Source organism: Suricata suricatta, chromosome 1 (genome assembly GCF_006229205.1).
Source record: "Suricata suricatta isolate VVHF042 chromosome 1, meerkat_22Aug2017_6uvM2_HiC, whole genome shotgun sequence".
Classification (NCBI taxonomy): domain Eukaryota; kingdom Metazoa; phylum Chordata; class Mammalia; order Carnivora; family Herpestidae; genus Suricata; species Suricata suricatta.
Window position 1 is genome coordinate 56,475,549 of NC_043700.1, and position 16,638 is coordinate 56,492,186.

A 16,638-nucleotide genomic window follows, 5' to 3' on the forward strand; every position below is an offset into this window, starting at 1 on the left:
TTGGTCCTTATCAAAAGAAACGGATTTCATAAGTCTCAACCGTGGTATGCTTGTGATGGGCCTGGATCTAAATCTCTAAGTAAAAAATAATTCCAAGTAACTTCCTTGAGTGCACTGCCAGATTTTATCATTTATTTGTCTCCTGAAGCAAGGAAGCCAACTTGAGTTGAGGTCTGGCAGCTTCACACACGTGATGATTTACCTGAGCCTCCACCACCTTGAAGAGTTCTGAAAAAGGAGAAGATGAACTGACAGTATACTGGAGGATTCTGTGTGTTTGCAAACCGACAGCTCTTGCTGCTTGTGCATGAAGAAAGGCCAAGGAATAGCCTGCACTTGGACAACTGCCATCTTATCCCCACATGCGTTTTCTGCCTTTCAAGGAGATTTGCAAGTTCTTATGTACCACTGTCTCTTGCAAATAAAAGCTTCCCTCTGGAGAGGAGCGGTCCAGCTCCTTATCTGCGGTCCAGGGTGTCTCCAGTCACTTGCAGGGACGGATGTGTAGTTGTTGACATGAACGGTATGTGCTCCAACGTTCTGTTCCACAGCACACGGTGTGATGTGCAGGAAAAGTATGGAGCACATGTGGATTCACTCTATTGAAAAAGTGCCTAAAATAGGTTTTTTTAAAGTCCACCTATCACCTTCCATATAAATGCATCCATTTATGGCTATGAACACAAGTAGGAAATGAGACTTTACCAAGAAAAACTACAAATTTTCCCAACTTCAGTTTGAATTAGTTGATTTGTGGTTTTACTGGGCTATGCTTTACTTCAATATTCTGATATTGGACAGAAGTTGCAGACGACATCTTAGTCAAATGACAGGCTCGTCACTCCCTCTCCAAATACTGAGAGTCAAATTTTCTCTTTCCACTCTCTTTTGGGGCACTCATCTTCTCCCAAGGTTTTAATTACCATCTGTGGGGATAATTCCCAAATCACTGGCCCCACTCTCATCTCCCAGAACATCAGATCTAGGCATCTAATTGCCTTCTGGATATCTCCACTTGGTAGGTTCAAAACCAAATTTGCCCCTCCTTCAGAGCTGTCCCACCTCTGGTGCCTCTTGGCCCCGCCCCCCCCCCCCACCTGGCAGGACCCCTCCCACACTGCCTTACCTTTTGCTTCAATAACAAGTGCAGTCAATTCTATCTTCTAACTATGCCTGGACCCAACTACTTCAATCACTTCCTTTTCCACTAATTTAGCCGAGACCACGAATACCTATTTCCTGCATTATTCTAACCACTGCAATTGGCTTTCCTGTCTCCCAGCTGACTATACGGTGTCCCCATGGTCTGCTAACCACTCAGCAGTGATACAATAGAAGTTGAAGGCATCTTTGTCACCCTCTCAACAAAGGCATAATATGGCAGAAATTAAGTTTAATGTATGTAGTCATTGCAGAATGATACCAAAAAAAAAAGCATACCATTAAGAGTTCTTTCAGTCTAAAAAACTCAGTCAATGTTAGAGAGATGAAATTAACCCAATGGAATAATCAGGATAGAATAAATTGATATACCAGTGCTGTTTCAGGGAGTGTAAGTACCTAAGCATTTCAGAGTAGAATGAGATTAATGTGATGATTAGGATATGAAATTTTTTTAAAAAGGAAATTTCTGGACAAGTGCATAGGTGGGCTATTACAGCAGTCAGCAACACTAACCACACATCTATTGAGTGTAGGGCTCTGTTCCACCCAAGTGATGTGCAAAGAAAAAAATAGTAAGACAGCCCTTCTCGTGACTACAGAACTCAGAATTCTGAGGTTCAATATACTGCGGTGTTGACTCAGAATTTGACCTTGGGCAGACCCTGCGTGTATGTTTCTCCAGCCAAATTCAGGCTTCTCCTCTCCTAGGTCTGTTTCACATCCTCCTCTGTCCTCAACACTCCCTCAAGCACTTCTCCCCCTTGCCCTCAGCTGATGATCATGCTTCCTATTTCACTGAGAAAATAGAAACACGCAGCAGAGACGGCCATGAGCTCCCCCTGCCGCTTCCGTCCACTTTTGCCTCTTGGCCGGCAGGCTGCCTTCTTCGGAGTGCGCCTGCAGGGCCCTCTCTGCGCCCTTTGCTAAGCCCGAACGCTCTGCTTGTGCACCAGATCCCCCTGGGACAGTGGGGCAGACAATGTCAAGCCCTTCATCGCTTGTTTTTGGATCCCTCCCCAGTCTCTTGCTGGAGTATTCACAGTGACTGATGAAGATGGCACATACCCAACCATTTGGTGTTATGAAATAAAACGGTTTGCTGTGAGAAACAATAGTGTCAGCACTCCTGGACTCATCTCGTGGACTTTGCACCACTCTTCTGCTAGATTTCTGCCTCACCAAGCTGCAACCCCCACCTGGCATTCCTTGTCCTTCCGCCCCCTCCCCGTTAACACATAACTCCACCAGAACCACTGGGTGTTTAGTTTGTTTGTGGTTTGTTTAACACTGGGATATAAGCCTCACAAGGGTAGGGGTTTTGCCTATGTGTCCACTGCTTTATTCCCAGAGTCCGGCCAGTACCCAGGGCACTTGCTCAATGATACTCGAATTAATGAGGCTCCAGCCCCGCCACTTCTGATCTGTGTGACTAGAGACAAATGACCCTCCTGAAATCTCCCTTTCGTCATTTTTAAGATGGTGGTGCCATCAGTACTCACTACACGGGACTGTGTTAAAGATCAAATGACAGAGTGTGTTAAACATTTTAGCACATTTTCTAGTGTGAAGTGCCCAACAAAGGGTTCTTATTATATGGTTATTTACAATATAGTAATTATACATTAGCATTCACGTTTACCCTAACTTTATCTAGTCCCAAACAGGTACTTGTTTGGGAATTTAGTGGACTGGCATCAAGAAGAAAAAAAAAAGTCTATGAATATGCTTTCCTCCTGTTATTAAAGATTTCATTCAAAACCTAATCCTGACTTTAAAAATAATGAACATATGGGGCATCTGGGTCGCTCAGTCAGTTAAGCATCCGACTTCAGCTCAGGTCATGATCTCACAGTTCAGGTTCAGAAGTTCGAGCCCTGAGCCCCGCACTGGGCTCTGTGCTGACAGCCCAGAGCCTGGAGGCTGCTTTGGTTTCTGTGTCACTGTCTCTCTCTGCCCCTCCCCCACTCTGTTTCTCAAAAATTAAAAAAAAATTTTAATAAATAAATAAAAATAAAAACAATGAACATACAGCTCAGTGTTGCTAATGTCTAGATTGAGGTTCTATGGTAAAAATTATGCTTCGTAAGGAAATAATGTCAACCAGTAGGCAGCTTGCATTGACTGGCCATCCACAACAGGTCCCACAGCTGACGAGCAGGCCTCACTTCTGCCCTACTGCCCAGGTCCTTTTCCCTTTCTTCTCTACCCCCTCTGCTGTTACAAAGGCAGCTACTGCTGGGACCCTCTCTTCCCGGAGCTCTGGAGTTCCAGGGTGGGGTCTCTTGTTAGCACAAGGGGAGTATGAAAGGAAATGTATACTTTGCTGCACCTTTATTTTCCTTTTCGGGTTTAAGTGGAAAAAAAGAGGTGGGGTCCTTTCAGCCATTGTTGCTGAGATTAAAAACGTTGGAAAAAAAATCAAGTTGGAGCTTTGAGTGGCTGTTCCCACAAAACCCATGTTATATATAGTGGCACAGTTCTATGGTACTATTAATAAAGCAGAAATTTCAGCTATGAATTCTGGGCTGTCCTGGGAACCTGACCACAAAGTGGGACACAATTTCAATGAAAAAGTATGTTCAGAGTTCCCAGCAACTAATTTACAAATCCACATTCAGACTCTAACCCATCTGAAAGGTGAGGGCTTCTAATTCTCAGTAGGGTTGGCGATTTCACAAAGATACCACACATGTCAAGGATCAAGTTGGAGAGTCTTATGTATGGTAGTCAAGTGGTACTTCATTTCTATTTGGAGGGGGTACCTGATCCCAGTTCTGTAATACTAGGAAATGTGTTGGGTCTAACTCAGAGAATTTTTAAGAACTGAGTGTGGTTAAAGAACATAACACCGGGAGCCTGGGTGGCGCAGTTGGTTGAGCGTCCAACTCTTGATTCCAGCTCAGGTCATGATCTTGTAGTTCGTGAGTTCATACATCCAACGTTGTGCTGACAGTGAGGTGCCTGCTTGGGATTCTCTGTGTCTCTGTCTCTCTCTCTGCCCCTCTCCTGCTTGCGTACTCTCTTTCCCTCAAAATAAATAAATACATAAACAAACAAAAACAGAATGTAATACACCTGGCCGAGCCTGGTGGTGATGGCTATTTAACAAAAGTTACTTCTCTCTCCTCCCACTGGTGGAACCTCAGTGTCTATTCTTTCTACTTGGTTTTGTGTGTCTTCCTATGAATCTTTTTTTAACACTTACATAGAGAAAAAAATGCAACATTTTGCCAATAGAAACCAGAAAATGGTTATTTGCTCATTTCTTCTGGCTGACACACCTTGTCTGCAAATGGCAGCTTCTCCCTCAGGAGGAAATCTTTTCCATCAAATGAGCCTTTACGCCTTCCAAAAGTCCATGCCAAACTGTGAAAATCACCATCTCGGCCTCCCAGAGCGGTGAAGCTTTGGCAGTTGGGCCAACGCTCGTTCAGTGGGAGACAGAACAGACATTAACTAACTATCCTACATCTTCGGTTTGTGTCCTTACAATCATCATCCAAAATATACAAGTAAGGGAAGCTTGCCTGACTGGAATGGCTTATGTTACACATTCCGGTTAACCCTAAAGCACAGCGAAGACTTCCTGCTCAGGAAGAAGTCGGTGCTGTTGGTAGTCGGCAGGGCTGGGCAGAGAGCGGTGCACGCCCTGGGGTCAGAATGGTGTTTCTCCTTCCTGGACACCTCAGGCTTTCCTTACTTCCACCGTATCTCCAGGCCTTGCCTGCAAGAAGGGCTACTGCTCGCTATTCATAAAATCTCCTTGGATGAAACCTTTCTTAGCTACCACCTCTAATTCTTTATCCTTTGACAAAATTCTTTTTAAAACATCTCTTGAATTAGTGCAATCTCACAGGGATTTTCTAGAGCCAAAAACCTGGGACACAGAATGAGGCAGAATGAAGTGCCTCAGTTTTAACTTTGTATGATCCTGGACAAAACTCTTATGTTCCCTACGCCTGTCTTTAAAATCTGGTAGAGTTCCACTTCTTGTTCTGTGCCTCAAAAGAATATTGGTAGGATGAACCAATATATTTAATGTGTTGGGAACACTTTGGAAGAAGAGTTGAGTGCTTTTTAACTTTAGTTTTTAAAGCTTGTATTTAGTGTCTGTCCACCACCCCTGCCCCCTAACTCCTTGAAGAGAATTATTTTGCAAGATGCTAAACAGTAGGCAATTTTAGAAGCATAGTGAACTTTGATTATCCAATGTTTATCTGGATCTTCTGAAATAAATGCTGAAAAAGTACAATACTTTTTGATATGAAATTGTTTATGTTGAAACATAGAAGGGAAGATGGAGTCTAAGGCATGTTTTTTACAGTCCCCAATGACTGTGAAAAAACATCTGGAAAGTGGGAGTAAAAATCAAACAACTGTTGAACAGAATAGTAACTTCCTCTTGAAATAATATCCTTAGCACCTTGAGCAGTGCCGACTCCTGACAATTTCCAGGAAATACTTTATATTTCAGTAATACCTAGTTGTTTCCAATATAGTAGAGTATAAGAACCACTGCAGTCTAGACAATATAATATTTTGGGCCATAAAAAGAAGCAACTATTCTCAAAGTAGTACAAATACTACAGCTCTTCTACAGAGATGACAAAACAATAAAGTATTTGAGATCAATCACAGTGCGATGTGGTAAGTGGCATTCAATTTTCATCCTGTTAATCTTAAAAAGCCTTGAAAGTCAAATAAAAATTAGAGCCCACAAAGACATACTGAAGCATACCAGGGCCACTCCACCTAGGACATTTATCTCTTGTTTACTTAGTCAATGTCCTCACGTGGGACAGACTAAACATGCAGTCATTACACTAGTCAAAGCAGGTGAGCTACTTTATTACATGAGCCATCAAAATTAGATTCATGAATTCCAACAGTCCTCCCAGAGAAAGCTATGTTATTTTCAACCATCGACCCACGCTCTTCACTCAGATCATCAAGTTTTCACACAGCTGAAGAGATGGTTAGAACGCTGGCGCGTTTTGTCACCTGCTGTACTTGCCTAGTTTCTTATTAATGGATGTGGCATGGGCACTGGGCAACCTCATTCTAAAGACAAAAAAGAGTAAGTATCAAATAAATCTAATTTTATATAAGATAGAATAAATAAAAAATAAAGCTTAGGAATTCGTTGAAATACCTGTTGGTTATCTAACTCTTGCCTACTTATCATACATTGATTGTTCCAAGTACAAGACGGCAGTCCCTCTAAGGCATTATGGGTGCATATACTTCATACTGTCTCCTATATCCATCAATTTATACAGACTACTAGGAAAAAATTACCACTAAATTGAAGTCTGTCAGATCTTGAAAATAATATCCCTTTTCCCTGAAGATGCAAAAATATAGTAAAAAAGCTAATGTACTGTGAGCTCCAGAAGCAAACCAAACCAAACCAAAATCCCTGGACAATTGATGGGACAATTTTTCTTTAGTGGCAGTTGTTGATACAGTTCTGACAGAAGCCTTCATAACACAACTAAGAAGGTGTCCTCAAAGGCAAAAGTTGGCAGTCTCTAAAGCTGGTTAAGACCAAGGCTGAGCCTGGAGGATGGGGGGGGAGAGGCGGAAGTGGGGAGGGTGGGATTATGGTAACTCTTCAATTCATGTCTCTGAAACTGCGGTTGTCCATTTCTGCCTTTCTCATACTAGTTCTCTGTGACTAAAAATAAAAATGTAGATCTAGCTAGCAGGGGGCTCTCAAGACTCCTGGGTCTGAAGAATGCATATCCTCCTGGGTTTCGCCTGCAGACCAGCAACTGGGCTAGACTCGCCCAGGCCTGCTACCGGAGCAAGACCCAGCTCCGCAGGGCGGAAAGATGCCGGTGCGCCCCCTGCAGTCCCCAGCAAGTGCAAAACTCACTAGCCTCACTCTGGGCTCAAGGGGCTTTCTGGAGTCTGAACTACTCACCATTCGGGACAGAACCTCCCCGAATGTTAAATAAGGCAAACAGGCGAGAAGCCCCCCAGTCCCAAGGTGGGGGTCCATTTCCTCTGGGGGTCCGCTCCCAGCTCTGCGCTCCAGATTTCTGACTAAATCAAGAGAGCGCCCCCCGACCGTTCACAGAACCGTTTCTCGTTGGCCCCGCCGTGGCCGATGCAGCATCTAACTCGGCAGCCGCGTCCAGGGGCCGGCGCCCGGTGCAGCTAACAAAGCAGCTACCACCGGGAACTGCTGGGGCGGAGCTGCAGACCCCCTCTCCACCAGCAAGCCTTGCAAGACAAGTCTACTGCCTTCCTGCCCCCGTACCCTGGGCCCCGGTCCGGGAAAGCCCCCAAGTGACAAGCAAACCTTCTTTGAATGGCACCAAGGTGGGGTGAATTCTCCCAAAGAAAGGAGGATTGGGGCTGGGAGGGGCAGGGACGCAGTGCCCTGGATCGGCTCCAGATGAACGGACCCCATGGACCCTCCTCCCAATCACCCGCCAGCTGGCAGGGAATGAGGTCATCCCCTCATCCCTTAAACCTCTGCCAGCCTCTGCCCTTCCACAACAGTTTTGATCCCCTTTGAGTGGAGCCACGGTAAGCGAGGGATGGGGGTCAGAAAAGTTTACGAGAGGGAGGGATCATTTGCGGCAGCAAAGCATCTCCAGTCCCGACCCCGTTAAAATGAAGCAAAATTCCCATCTGGAATGGTTTTCAGTGGCTCTTGCTCTGATCAGGCAAGGGGAGGGAGAGGGCTCCGTGAAAGGACCCTCCTTGGGTGGAAAGTTTGCATTTAGAACTTACTCTGACTCCCTGTTCCTCACTCCCTCGCCCACTTTTAAAGTCCTCCCACCCGAGCTGGCCGACCACCCCGCGCCCTCCGCTCCTTTTAATTCATACACTTCTACCAGCCAAGGGGCCAACTCCCCCTGCGCCTACCTCGGATCTCAGGGCCAGGCCCCCGCTACTCCTTTACTCCCAGTCCCGCGGGCTCTCAGTGGGCTGTGGCCACCAGCAGGTACCGGCGCTTTATACGGAGCTGCACAGCACAGCTCAGTGACTCAAAGAGTCTCTGAAAGGCTTCGGTCTGTGGCCCTTCAAAATAAGAGTCCTCGGAGGAGGCGTGGCTCGAGCCTCGGCTAGCGGCCCCCAGGTTAGCCAAGGCTTCCCGCCCCCTCCTTCTGGCCGCGCTCCGCCCTTTGCATCTTTCTGATGCCCCTTCCTGGGGCAGCCGTCGATGAACCCGGCTTTCTCAGAACTTTCAGAAAGAAATGATAACGGTTAAGAATTTAACTTTTAACTTTTTTTCCTCCTCTAGGCCAAGGGAGATGTTGGCTGTAGGTCAGGGTGATTTCCCCCCAGTTTATGACTGGTTTTCCTTTATAGACTCAAAAGAAATGTCCAATGACTCTGACTCCAGGGCAACATACCCCGGGGCCAGGAATGGAAGCAGGCGGTGGAAAGGAAGCAGCAGCCCAGAAGGAATAAGTCCTTAGGGCTGGAGCTTGGGGCAGGGGAGGGTCTAGATGCTGAGGTCTACTCCCATTTCAGTCAGTGCTACAGATTTGCAGGTACTAGCAGAATGATTGTGCTGCATTTAAATTAAAAAAGCACAAAGTAACCCGTGGTACACTCTTTTTTAAGTAAAAGGACAATTTCTAGATTCCCATTAATTAGTTTACTCAGTTCTGAGTGTCAGTGAGTAACTAAATTTAGGATGCCTTAGGGTAGGAAATGTAACTCATTCTGATTTAGCAACATCTTAGGCACCCCCGGGGTCCCTATCCTGCCTTTTTCTTCGGTCATAAACTACAAGAGGCCCTGAGTCACTTGTTTTAACCTACTAGAGGGGGGATGACTATAGAGTGTTTTAAGTAGGAAATGGATGTCTTAATTCCCAAATTAATTTCCTATGTAACATTTGTTTGATTTATTGTGGGCCTAACTCCAAAGCCAGCCAGATCAGCAATTTTTCCTTTCACCGACTCAGCTAAGGACACCCTGGTTCTGTGCGTAATCCTCCAGTAGTTAGGTTAGCACACTATTATTTCTGTCCTATTTCTCCTACAAGCTATCGGCCACTGTGACCAAATTTCTTTTACACACAATAAGCTGTCAATAAAGTAAATGAATGAATGTTAGGACCTAACATTTACTGAACGTCTACTGTTGCAGCAGGTACTTTCAAATAACTGCCAATAATGCTGACTAGATTTGAGTAGCCAGAGGACCGCATAAAGTATCCAGAAATTTTATCCCTACCTTCATTATTAATATTGAGCAGTCAGGTTTCTAGGTACACAGCCCTGAGCCAGATATTCTACTTCTTTCTCTCTCTCTCTCTCTCTCTCTCTCTGAAATAGATCTGCAAATTTAAAACAGCAGAAAATATTCAAATAAACCAAAAGTGGATATCTTGCCGTAATTCTACCAGAGATACACATTGTTAACAGCCTCAAGTCTCTGCTTCCAGACTTTTGTGTGTGTATTTAAACACATTATAAAACAGAAGTTAGATCATTTACATATGAATGTGTAACCTACTTTTTTTTTAACCGACAGTATATGATACACTCTTCTTTCTAGACACAGCATGAGGCACTACCATCTTTTCAACTTTTGAGAAGATGAGCAGGTAAAAAACTTCAGTATTTCACTATTTAACTTGGCCTTTGACTTTTTCAGGTGCTCATTCCCATGTCAAATGACCACGAGGGCGGCAGCAATGACATCACTTGGTGTATCCCCGGGTTTTCTTTGCAGGTTGAAGTGTGACGGTGAAGAATGAACTCTAAAATGGGAGTTAGGATTTAGTAATCTGTGCCATTAATTATGGAACGCTGGAGTTTTCTTACTTCCACAATAATGGGATTCATTTCGTGGTTTTAAAGTTTCAGTTCTTAAATTTTATAATCTTATGACTTAAGAGTCCATACTCAACAAGAGCACAGAAGAAATAAATTAGATAAGCATGAGTTACTACCACCCCGCGTGCTTCCCCACCATGGGAGGGGTGGAGGGTGGAATAGAACGGGCCATTAGCTGCAAGAAAACATGCAATTCTTGTGCTCTCAAGAGGCCATAAAGAAGGGTGACCCTTAGATCTGCCATCTCTGCCTTATTCCTTCCACGGGAGCAAGAAGCATTCGTGTGGATCAGTTTTCATTTCTTAGAGCTCAAATCCAGGCGGATTTAAGGGACTGGTGCAAAGCACTGAATATTTTAATGTTTTCAACGTTTAAGGTTCTTATGCATGAAGCGTGGGAGGCGTGGATACCTCCTAGCCATCACTCCAGCAAGGCCCGGAACGGTGAAACCTATTATCTGTAGAAGCACTGATAGGAATTTCTGCCAAGCCTGAAAAAGAACACTCTATCCTCTCGTGCATTCTGAGGATTCTGATCAACAACCTTCTCTTTGGATGGTTTTTCTTCATTCTCCCTTAGCTAAATCTTAGAGTTCTATGGTTTTGAGGTAAGATGAAAGGGGTAGAGAACAGTATGCAATCAATTTTTATTTGACCAGGGGCTGCACTCTTGGGATTCCGTCTGGCCTCACGGGAAGTATTTGACATTTAGGACTTAAAGGTTGTGTTTTAGGACTTTTGACTGTAGCTTCACTGTTAGCATGCTTTGGCTCCCAGCCCTATGGCTTCAAATGGGCAAATTTAATTGTGGAGATGAAATAATTTGCTCAAGGGTCTGGTTGTTTGAGGAGAAACACGGAATGGGTAAAAGTAATCCTTCAAATCATCCCTTTACTTATTCTTTTCATATTCTCTCTCACAAATGAACCAGATGAAACATAGGTGGTTAAAAACTAACAATGGCAAAAGGCAACTAAAAACAAACGGTTCAGCTTCACTGAACAAACAAGATCTTGGCAGTGAAGCTAAATCATAGATTATATAGAGATAGAACTGTTGGTGCCACACGGCACCTGTGTGGGATACGTCCGGCGTAGGGAACAATAGTTACAGGACGGATGGTATTAGCAAAGTCGTATCTTCCCACCACATCCCCATTCAAAAAACTACCACGACTCTACACTGATTGCTCAATCATGCTTTTCTAACATATAAATTAAGACTCAAATCTGTATTTTCATTCCTTTTGTTTACGTGTAGCAATAAATAAATAAATAAATGTCTTTGGGCATTTTGCTTAAAATCATATTTTCATTAAAAGTACCCAAAACTTGGGATTTTCTTAACTCTTGGCTTTGGCGTTGGCGCATTTTCTAGAAGGAGGCCTCTGTTAGGTATTCTCTCAGAGTGATCAGTGTGCACAATACGTTCTCATATCAGTTCAGCGTAAGAGACCATTTCCATTCATTTGTGGCACTTTGAATTATTTAAAAAAATTTGTTACTTTGGCTTTTGCTATATTTTTAAAAGGTACAAAATCATGGCTGAATGAACTAGTTTTTTCATTATAGATAACTACTTTTGCAAGGGTTCCCAATCACATTCAGCCAGCAAGAACAAGACTAGGAAAATAGTATAGCAAGTGTAGATTTTATCTGATGTTGGTTCCAATTAATGTTATTTCTGGGGAAATGTTTTTTTAAAGTAGAATGCTTCAGATTAACTTTAATCTATTCATTTAAAAAATGTGCACCTTTAAAAAATCTCAGACTGCTTTGAATGTGATCTTTTCTAATTAAGTGCAGCATTTTATATGAAACACATTTGTTTCCATACCAACACCACTAAATTATTTTAACAAAAGACATCTTTAAACATGAAAATGTGCATCTTCTCAAGAGGCTAAACACTGTGCATTATTTGATCATGAATACAGACCATTAGGGGAGGAGGTACAGGGCAAGCCTCCAAGGACAATTCATAGTTTCAACATAAAAACAAATTAATGTATTCCATTGGCCAAGAGAACTTTCTGGCCCTTTGGTTTGTACATAACTTTTTATTAAGAGCAGGGACAAGGGGAAAAGAAATGGAACTGTTTGTACTTGTGTAAATGTGACTAGAACCCAACGGACATAAAATAGTATGTGAGAGGGAACATGACAACCTGAAGGTCTGCAGTTGTGGAATGTAAAAAAAAGATCCTGAAATTGTAAACAAAAGAACAGATTGCGTCTGTGTGAGCAAAGTAAGCCTTGAGCCCCAAGCAACTCCAGAGGAATCACAGAAGCTGAGCCAGCAGGGGCCTGAAGAGATCAGCTAATAGAAAGGTATCTTGAAAAGAGCATGGGGGCTGTGGAGCCATCAGATTGGGGTCCAGCAGAGGCTGTCTCCATGACCTCAGGCCCACAGAGCTTTTGCTTTCTCTTCTGTAAAATGAAGGTCAAGGCATTTACCTTGGATTACTGTTGAGGAGACAAAGTGAGAGGCTGCCTGTGTAGTGCCTGACATGGTGTTTGCTATGCAGAAGGTAGGGGCTAGTGTTCTTCCCCTTTTAATATGTACATTTATAATGTCCCAGTGTCTCAGGGATGTATTTGACACAATACAGTCTTTAGTTAGGACAAGTCATAATAACCCGAGCTCTACTTTGGGCTGACACTATGCCAATTACTTCACATGCATTTCCTCATTTTATCTTCCTCTGCAACCCAGGGGGAAGTGTGGTTGTTATGGCCATGCCTCCCCTTCATGGAGGAGGAAGATGAGCACAGAGAGCTTAGTTAACTTATCCAAAAACAAACACTGGGTAAATAGAGTAACAATGAATGACATAAATTGTTAACTCCAGAACCCAAACTCCAGAGAATGTAAATTTGGATAAAAAAGTATATACTTATGGTGAGTCCATTAACAGTCCCAGGACACTAAGATGTCCATCAGTAAATCAGTAATTACTGCGAGGTTTTATTGTACACAGTGTCAGTTTGACCCGAAATAGTTAAGGCGGTTTCTAAACATGTCCTGCTTCATCCACAGAGGAATCTGACTCATTATTGAGTATCCTTTTCCAAATCAAATGAGTTATGCTGGCTCTGATGGAATCGTCCACAGATTCCACGTGGATTACTGAAAAGGCATCGTGAAACGCCAGAATTTGCCTTGTGTGAGACTCTCCCGAGTCAATGGCGAAATACTGTTATCAGTTGACTGGTTAGTTTAACTTCATCCTATGTTAGAAAAACCTTAAGCTCTTAAAAATACGGAGACTAATATTAGATAAATATGACACAATCAGTTTAGGATTACACATTTTCATATTTTGTATTAATCCCAATGGCAGTTCAGGAGGTTATAGATGAGGTGATTCTCTTGATGCTATAACCTCTGGTGACACCAAAATAAGGAAGCTTGTGTTACACTTTATATAGATGGCTTTGGACACTTCAAAAACACACAGACCGGTAAGCATTCCATTGTTGCTCCCGGAAACACAGGAAATAAAACTACCTCATTAATAGAGCTTCTGGGGGTTTGCAATGCCTGTCTCTGAAGGACAATTTAAATGCAAAAGTCTGCCAGGAGGAGGGCATTGGGCCTGCTTTCCCTAACTCCAAAACCTTCCCTCCACCAAATCCTTTACATCCTAAACTGGAGCGTCCATCCCCTTGAATTAATAAACTAATCCTTTGGTTCATATTAATAGGATTATGTTCTATAAAGTACTTAATTTTTCTCATTAGGGAAATACACGGATTTAGTTGAGGGCATCAATGAAAGGTCTGTGAGCAAAGATATCCAACTACTAAGAGAATTGTGGAGATTATTTTATAGTAGAGTAAAATTCTGGTTTGCGAGCATAATTCATTCTGGAAACATGATTAGTCATCCAAAGAACTCAGATATCAAAATGAATTTCAAGAACCAGTGGTTCAACTGTGATGTGACATTTGGCATATATCGCTTGTTTATCAAGTTAAAATTTATTAGAAATGTTTGCTCGGGGCGCCTGGGTGGCTCAGTCAGTTAAGCATCGGCTTCGGCTCAGGTCAGATCTCACAGTTTGTGGGTTTGAGCCCCGCGTTGGGCTCTGTGCTGACTGCTAGCTCAGAGCCTGGAGCCTGCTTCAGATTCTGTATCTCCCTCTCTCTGACCTTCCCCTGCTCACACTGTCTCTATCTCTCAAAAATAAATAAAAAGCATTAAAAAAAAAGTTTAAGAAAAAAAAAGAAAAATGTTTGCTCATCTTGTGGAATAGTCCTAGACCAAGTTACTTGCAATCCAAAGTTTTACTATGTCATCTTTGACACAATAAAATGTGCAAACCAAGGCTCTAGTGTTTCCGGAAAGGCAATGAAATGAGAGAGAGAATATGGGGTAGTCAAATATTCTAATTAAATTTTCCTTAAAAATAAAAATTTAATAGATGCATTTTTACAGGGGAAAACTCCTTCACTGTAGATCCTAAAACTCGTAAGAGGAAATATTTGGTAACAGTAATTAAAAGAATTTAATTACTTTTTCTCATTAGGGAAATACACGGATACAGTGTATATGATGGACAGTTACAACAACTGACTTAATAATATTGACACTGCCTATTATGAGCCTATTAAGTGATGGGCCCATTATACTATGTCGCCATGGACACAATGAAGTACTAGATTCAAGAAATAAAAATCAAGATTTTTATTTATGAGTTCACTAGATGTGAATGAGAGTCCTATAGTCCCAAGGAATTAAGATCATTATTCTTATGTCAGTATATCATATTTGTCTATTTGTTTTTAGGAACCTAAGACAAAGTGAACTGATTTTGAGGTGACATGGCCACTTGATTGGGATATCAAGTGACATTTCAAATTAAATTTTGGTTCAATCTGCTTTATTCAGAGAAATGAGCGGCCTATAAATGTTTTCAAATGGCCATGTCTTTCATAATATGTAATGAATTTTAATGAAATGTGGCACATGAATAAAGTTCAAAGAGAGAAGACCGTACCGAGGCAAATCAAAACCTTGAGCACCGGTTTAAAAAGTGTAATTTCTGCACAAAGTGGACAAGGTTAAGATTCAGAAAGTAAAGTTTTCAATTCAAGCAAGAAAAAGAAAGCAATCATAAGGACTAAATTCAGTCTTGCTTCGTGAAAACCAAGTGCTCTGCAAATCATTATCTCAATTTTTAAAAAGCTTCCATGGAGATTCATTTTTTAGCAACAGGTATACACATGTTTTAGCACCAGGGCTGCATTTAGTTCATTAGCTTATAGCTGGCAACGTGATTCTGCCTTCACTTGTGGGTGGCACGGGAGAAGCCTGACATAACTTTGGTGTCATTGTTCCCTTGTTTGTTTGCCCAAGTGGATGACACTTAACAAAACCCTGTGTCCCAGCAATGGATGAACTGGTCTGACAAAAATGATCCTCTCAAGTTGACTTCATATTAGAGAACAAAGGCACCGTCTTTCGGCATCACAGAGGAATTCATTTTGGATTCAGTTACCTGCCTTACAGCTGAACCACTCGGCGTGAACAGCTCTAGCTGGGTGCTGGCTGGGGCACCCTCTGACTATTCAGGGCCACATGAGTTACTTAAGGAGAAAGGGACAGCCATCCTTGAACCACCTGTTACCCAGAGAGAAGCATCAAGAAAACCAGAAGTTACAAGGGGCTAGCAACGTTCTTTATTACAACGATGGTAAAAAAGAGATGAGGACATTTGTGGTTTATGAAGAGCCTGCGTCCATAACCTTAGGGGTGGCAAATTTACCCATTAGGTACTCTGGATATGGTGGCTAGGGGCCACAACACTTTTGGCAGCCCACAAAAAATTTTTTAATTTTAAGTATTTTTATACTCAGGGAAAAATAAATGTAAGAATTATAATGATGATTACTACATAATAATGATCCTAACCTGGATTATATTCCTTTCTATACCACTGTAGTTAAAAGTATAATTCTAACTTTGTTTTAATGGAGAAAGGGACACACCAAGACAAAAGAACCTAGGGCCCATAAAAGTCATAATGCTGCTCTAATCTTAGGTAGCCAATGTTTGTCTGAACTCTTGACACTTTCCTTTCATCAGATATAAAGACAAACGCTACCACTGAGTCTCTATTCACAGTACATTCTGTGTAAACCTAAACAGTAGGTGTCACAAGGTTTTAAAAGAAGAAAACACAGTCTCATATTCTCAAGCTCTTTATAGTCTAAGTGAGGAGACAAAATCAGCTGTTAACAACAGGTGCTCTGCAGTTGTTCATTCATTTGGACATTCCTTTTACGAGTTAATTACTCATAACTCCCCTGTGCACAGACTGCACATCTGGGAAAATAAAACTGCCCACTGAAACTGAATTACGGGAGCATAGGTGAAGCACAATAGTCAATTCATTTGGATACCCTTAAAAGGCTTAACAAAAATCCCTCAAGCACTTAGAAGTTGGACTTGAGTCTGAAAACGGGTTAGCCTTGGGTTGCAGGCTAACAACATGGCGGTACGGGATTCCAAGTCCGGATGCGGCTCCTGGGACTTCCCTGGGTTGCCACGCCCTCAGTTACAGGGCCACTTTGCCCAGAGCTTCTACTGATCTCGTCTCATTCATCCTCATCTGCAAGATGTTCTACCTTTCACTTTTTAAGTTCCTAAGGGGTTCTTTTCCA